The sequence below is a fragment of the Hetaerina americana genome, unplaced genomic scaffold (genome assembly GCF_022747635.1).
Source record: "Hetaerina americana unplaced genomic scaffold, ioHetAmer1.1.p SCAF_1, whole genome shotgun sequence".
Classification (NCBI taxonomy): domain Eukaryota; kingdom Metazoa; phylum Arthropoda; class Insecta; order Odonata; family Calopterygidae; genus Hetaerina; species Hetaerina americana.
The window spans coordinates 120449999-120455998 of record NW_027286069.1 but is presented as its reverse complement, the minus strand read 5'-3'; the positions used below and the strand labels follow the sequence as shown (position 1 = coordinate 120455998).

At 44.7% G+C, this 6000-nt stretch overlaps 1 protein-coding gene across 1 annotated transcript in view; it reads left to right on the top strand.

Moving 5' to 3' along the window:
• Positions 1–1114: 1114 nt before the first annotated feature.
• Positions 1115–6000, top strand: part of FMRFaR (FMRFamide Receptor) — a 514845-nt gene continuing 509959 nt past the window's right edge. Inside the window, exon 1 of the mRNA XM_071595760.1 lies at positions 1115–1245. The gene's annotated coding sequence lies outside the window, so the exon portion shown is untranslated. The remainder of the gene's footprint in view (positions 1246–6000) is intronic.

Sequence of the window (6000 nt, the reverse complement as noted above, 5' to 3'; positions counted from 1 at the left end):
GCAGGGTGGGCGAGAGATCAGTTTGATTAAAGTTGGCGGTGACCGCGCGGGTCGACGATCCCGGAGCGGCGGGCGGGACTTTGATTGAGTCGCCGAGGGAAGCCTCGAGGGAGAGGTAGGAAGGAAATCGGGGGCCCCAAGGACCCCGAAATTCTCCATCCTCTTCCCCTGTGGGACCTCGAGGTCGTAATATCGTTTCGTGGACCTGTGGAGGTCACCGGGTGTCCTCGCTTCCTCTCTCGTTCCCGCTCGGAACTCCGCCGAAAGTTCTGCAGTAGTGCAAAACCTTGGTGTCGGTAGGATTTGGCGGAGAGGGGGGCTGTCATGACCTCCATGTTTCCCATGCCTGCATTATGATCCACCCAAGTTGCTGACCCCGCCGGCATCAACATTTAATGTGGACACTCTGAGTGTTTTGGCGCTCAATGTGCAGACCCAAGGAGAGGAGAAGGGAAAGTGCGCCGTCACTTCCCCGAAGAGTGACACCGCCAAAGTGGTGCGCGCCGACAAAGGGAGAACTGCAGATGTCGGCACCAGGTTTCCGTCTTCCCCACTCCCCGGCGAAACGCGGCACGCCGACAACTTGGTCGGGCGAACCTGGCACGAGAACTCCGCGTCCCTCTCGCGGTTCGCCCTCGGGGATTCATCATTCGTGATCTGCTCTTCTTCCTCCTCCGGGGAGAAAGTGCTGCTTCGCAACCGTCCACTCTCTCTCTTCACACCGAGATTCCTTCCCAACTCTGCCCCACCTCCGCCTCCCTTCCTGCAGAAGCGTGTGCGCGTCTTCCATTGATCTTTGGGGCGTTCGTGGGGGGAGGAGAGGTGGTGGTCTCCCGTTCTTGTTTGGGGCAAAGTGCGTCGGTGTTTGTGTGTGTGTCTTGGAAGTTGCATTTGGGGCACCCCGACGGAAGCGGTGCGAAAGGAGAGGGTGTGCGCAAGAGGAGGAGGAGAGTGAGATAAGGGAGACAGGGGGACTGGGGTGGAGAGGGGGGAAGACGGCGGGCCGCGGTCGCCGCCGCCAGCGTCCACGAAGGGGGCGCCCGGATGAGACTGGCGCCGCAAGGTCACCTCAAGGGCGGTCGGTCCGAGTGCGCCCCGCGGGCCAATTAGGAGGCGTCTCGCGCGAGCCGGAAGGGGAGCGGATTGGTTGTGTTCCCCGGGATTGATTGTGGCGCGGGGCGGAGAGGAGGGAGTGGCAGGGCCGCGTGATCCCCGGAACAGAGGAGACAGCAGACTACGTAAATGGTGAGTGCTACGCCCTCTCCGAGGCATTTGAAGGCGTCCGCACCTCTACGGACCCGACCTCCAAATATATCTTGAAACAGGGTCTATCGCGAAAGGCAAGGGATTCTATTAAGGATCAGTTAAATGCCGAAGTGAAAAAAGTCATGCTTTTATTTTCCTACTTGTTGTATGACGATTTTATTCTGTTTTCTTGTCTCTGTATTGTGGAATCATATTATTATGATCCGTTGACTTATGTGGTGTATGGACAAAGTTTTATTTCATTATGGAAATAGCAGTGGTAGCTCTTATGGGAGGCGACCGAAAGTCAAGGTTATTCACGCCATTAGGTATGGATGGGAATAGATGAATGGTGGAGAGAAACCCGGCGTCGGCAATAGCCTGCTCTAATAACTTAAGGCGCCATAGGGTCACATGCATTTTGACGTCCCAGCCGACGGACGCCGTACTCACTCAAAGTGCTCCCCACAGAGCACCTCAAGTAAGGGATCGGGATACCACTTAAAATATCTGCCAGGATTTGAACCCGTGCCCTCTCGGTGGGAAGTCAGTGCGTTATCCACCGCACCATTCCTACAGTCTCCTCTTCACGAATTATCACACTTCTCCGTGAATTTTCTCCGTGCCACATCCCTAACCGGCTCAAATACGGAAGAGGTTTGACCCATACTTTAATTTTTTCATGACGTTCTTTAATTGAAATAATTTCAATGTTCGCTCCCTGCGCCTGAATTTGATTATTACTCAAGCTTTGTATCCATATTTTGAAACATTTATATTCAGATGTTTTATATTTATTTCCTCCCACGCCAATGTTATCACTGAAACGAGTTAATTGTCATACGCGTATTATGTTATCAAAAACCAGAGAAAATGTGTGGATCGTACCTTTCCACACCTCTGTATTGGACAGGTATTGTGAGGTTGATGGGCTGAAACGGATTGGCCTCATGGTTCGAAATGCATGCTGGGAGCTCACTCAACAAAGCCAAAGTGTGTTTCCATTCCAGTTCTGTTGCCATGTGTTCGGTTGTCACGTCCGTTGGATCAATTATGTGAAAGAATGCACATAATTAGGATTGAGGCGGGATAAACCTTCTTTCGTCTCTCCTCCTCGAACTCACCTTGGCCATGATTCTAATGTTAGGATTTTTAGTCACCACGCCCCTTTTAATTGCACATTCAAGATGAAATACATTGCCTGATAATTTTTTTGAGGATAGACATCCGTGTACTATTTTACATAAATAATACAGCTTCCGCCGGTAAACAATGCGTACATATTTTTAATCAAATTTCTTAAATAAGTGGATATTGAACCGTAGGCGCAAGGTGGAACTTTCTGGTCAGTGTTCGACGCATCCCGACACTCGAAACTCTGGGATTCTAAGTCTTCCTTGTCCATGGATTTGTTTTCCGACGCAGCAGTCTGCGGACATTTTGTATACTCAATTTGTGAAATGACGAAGCTGGAGGAGAATTACGAATCTAATATTTTTTTGGCCGAATAGCAGAAGAAAAATCGTATCACGGTTTGTTCGGGTTTAAATATGTACCCCTGCGTAGGTTAAGACCCCTGGCTCATCGATGGGCGCTTTTTTTGGGCATAAAAATAAAATTTATGAGATAGGGTATTTAGGGTCTTTATCCTTGAGAAGCAAGTTCTCAATTCTTTTGAATATAAAGTGGTCTTCAAATTCTGAAAAAAAACGATCTTCAGCTCGGTTTTAATTTGTAATTTAGAAGGATTCTTGCATTTCTTTTGTTTCTATGCATTTTAAAACTTTATTGCGTATTCCGTTTCCTTCCGGGAATCTCTTTGTGATGGAAATGGATTTTTCGGCCGGATGATCATAAACGTTTCCTTCTTTGCCATTCGTAACATCTCTGAGGCGGCGGTTCCAGGCGCTCAAGTGGCCAGTAAATACGCACACCAGAGACATTTATTCTGCTCCTTGAAGCGTGTGACGTTCAATAAGAAAGAGGCACACAGCATTTTGGACATCAGAAGGTAAACTAATCCATTTAGCTCACCCCCTGAAGTATCCTGGTCTCTTCGTAAGTCTTTGCACATTCACAGTTTCTGCAACTCCATTTGAGGGATATGGTCTTCAATTAAAATTTTCAAAAAATAAGCTGAACTATTACATATTAATTTAATTATGTTTGTGAATAGTCTCTAAAGCTTACGACTGCGCGACTTTTAAACCCAATTATTGGATGAAAATTTAGTTCTTGAGTTTCCTTAGATTTTTTTTATGAATCTTAGAAATAAAATGACACCTAAATGCCTTCAAGTTGTATAAAACTTAATTCAATGGATATAATATTTTATGATGGTTCCTGAGCTCACCTGGAGCCACGAGGACTTTCCATTCCATATTAGTCGAATCCTGAAAAATGATTACAAATTTGTGTGAAAAATGACATTTTCGGATATGGAATTTGTGTGACGATCGGTGATGAACCGATCACCGATCGTCACACAAATTCCATATCGCGCACACTCGCACGCACGCACGCACGCACGCGCGCACACTCGCGCACACTCGCGCGCACTCGCGCGCACTCGCGCACTCGCGCACTCGCGCACACGCGCACTCGCGCACTCGCGCACACGCGCACACGCGCACACGCCCACGCACACGCACACACACACACACACACGCACACACACACACACACACACATATATATACACACCCTTAATCAGTGTTTATATATATATATATATATATATATATATATATATATATACACACGCACACCCCCCCCTGCATAAATCCCCCCAATTACTACCACTTATTCTTGGGAAATTCCTCCTCGGTGACGATGAATGTACGCGGGACCATGGCTCTACGTATCATTGGCCCAATTACGACATAGGCTGAATCACGCCCACTTGGAGGCTCTACTTGATGTTGCTTTGGGGGACGCTTTCTTTTGCCGCCGCATCTAGTAGCTCTCATCTTCGTGTTGGTTTCCGAGGAAAGCCCCCCGTGGCTGCTTGTGCCTGCATGAATGAGAGAAGAGGCGTCTGCCAACGAACGGACGACTGCATAGTAGCCCGCATCACAGAAGTAGGCGATGGAGGCTGGGGATGGGGGTGGAGGGGAGGGAGGGAGGGAGGGACCAGGGGGGGTGGGGGACTGGCTTCGATCCGCAATCCTTGGTCATCTCCTATTGGGATGTTGGACCTATGCTACTCCCATATCTGCATCGAAGTTAGAATATTCACGCCCCGTGCCGCGTCCCTGCCGCCTTGACTGACTGGCTGAGTGATGATTGCGCTGGTTTGCGCACGTATATACGCGGTTGGCGAAGGACGCGGCAAGTGCCATTACTGCGCTCTGTTTGGCACGTCTACCGAGTCGCGATATATTCGAGGTCAGATGATTGGAAAGGTCGTGAAACAGGTTGGTTGTGAAATATGCGCCATTGAAACCGGATTGGTCCATGAGTTAAACGCCTCTGTGCACGATTGGAGATACGGATTGTCAAATGTCGAATACGGACATTTCCGTTTACAGTCTAAAATATTCTGAATTGAGTGGTGTATGGCAGGAATTATACCGAAAGAATGAGCGATAAATTCAGGACCAGGAATTAATACACGGACTAATTTGTGACCATTCGTCAAAACTGATAGTGCTCTAAACGCTGGTTTGCAGAACGCATTTGTTTATGCTGACTAATTGGAGTTACAATTAATATGTATAGGTGCATTCGGCTCAAACAGATTGCACATTTTTTTACATTTCACCACACATATCAAAAAGCGATGAATAGGAATAAGAGAAAAATCAAGAATCATATTAAATTGCAAACAGATTGCACATTTTTTTACATTTCACCACACATACTATATCAAAAAGCGATGAATAGGAATAAGAGAAAAATCAAGAATCATATTAAATATTTTTACAATATATATATATATATATATATATATTACTTATATACTGATAATATATTATTATATACTGTATATATATATATATAAATAAAAAATATAAATATATATATATATATATATATATATAAATATATATATATATATATATAAATAAAAAATATAAATATATATATTTATAAATATATATATATATATATATATATATATATATATATATATATATATATATACACAGTATTTGCTAGTGCCTAGCTCCTTACCCTAAAAAATTTGCTCCTATTATTTCCTTCAACGATCCAATAAAAACTTTTCCTTAATATTTCACAAAATTTGATTAGTGACCCGTATGTTTACATGAAAGAAATAGGAACTGAAGTATTGAGATTTAATGCAGTATTGTAGAGGTCCTTCGATTCATATGGCACCTATACCTGACATACAGACAGATAATAATGCAATTCGATTATTCACGCGACTGAATGTGACGTACAACGAAAGAGTAAAATTAATGTTAACAGTAAAAAAGCCTCTCTTAAGTCTTGCAGCTAAATGTGTTTCGCTATTTGAGGGAATCCGATTAGCCTTTGTAGAGCATGAATGTTTGTCTATTATTTTAGCCATCGTTCACTTTTATTGATGCTCTAATTAATATTTCTGTAGATTTTTACCGCTAAGATGAAATTAAACTAGGGTATTAAATGTGCATGGAAGAATCAAATTTCTTTCAGTAATTGGGCGTCGGGCAATTGGGTGATTCAGACTGATTGAGGCATAGAATGGACCATGTAGGACCTTAAAGAGGCCCCAAGGGCTCATCAGGTTCCTAGGTCGATCCAAAT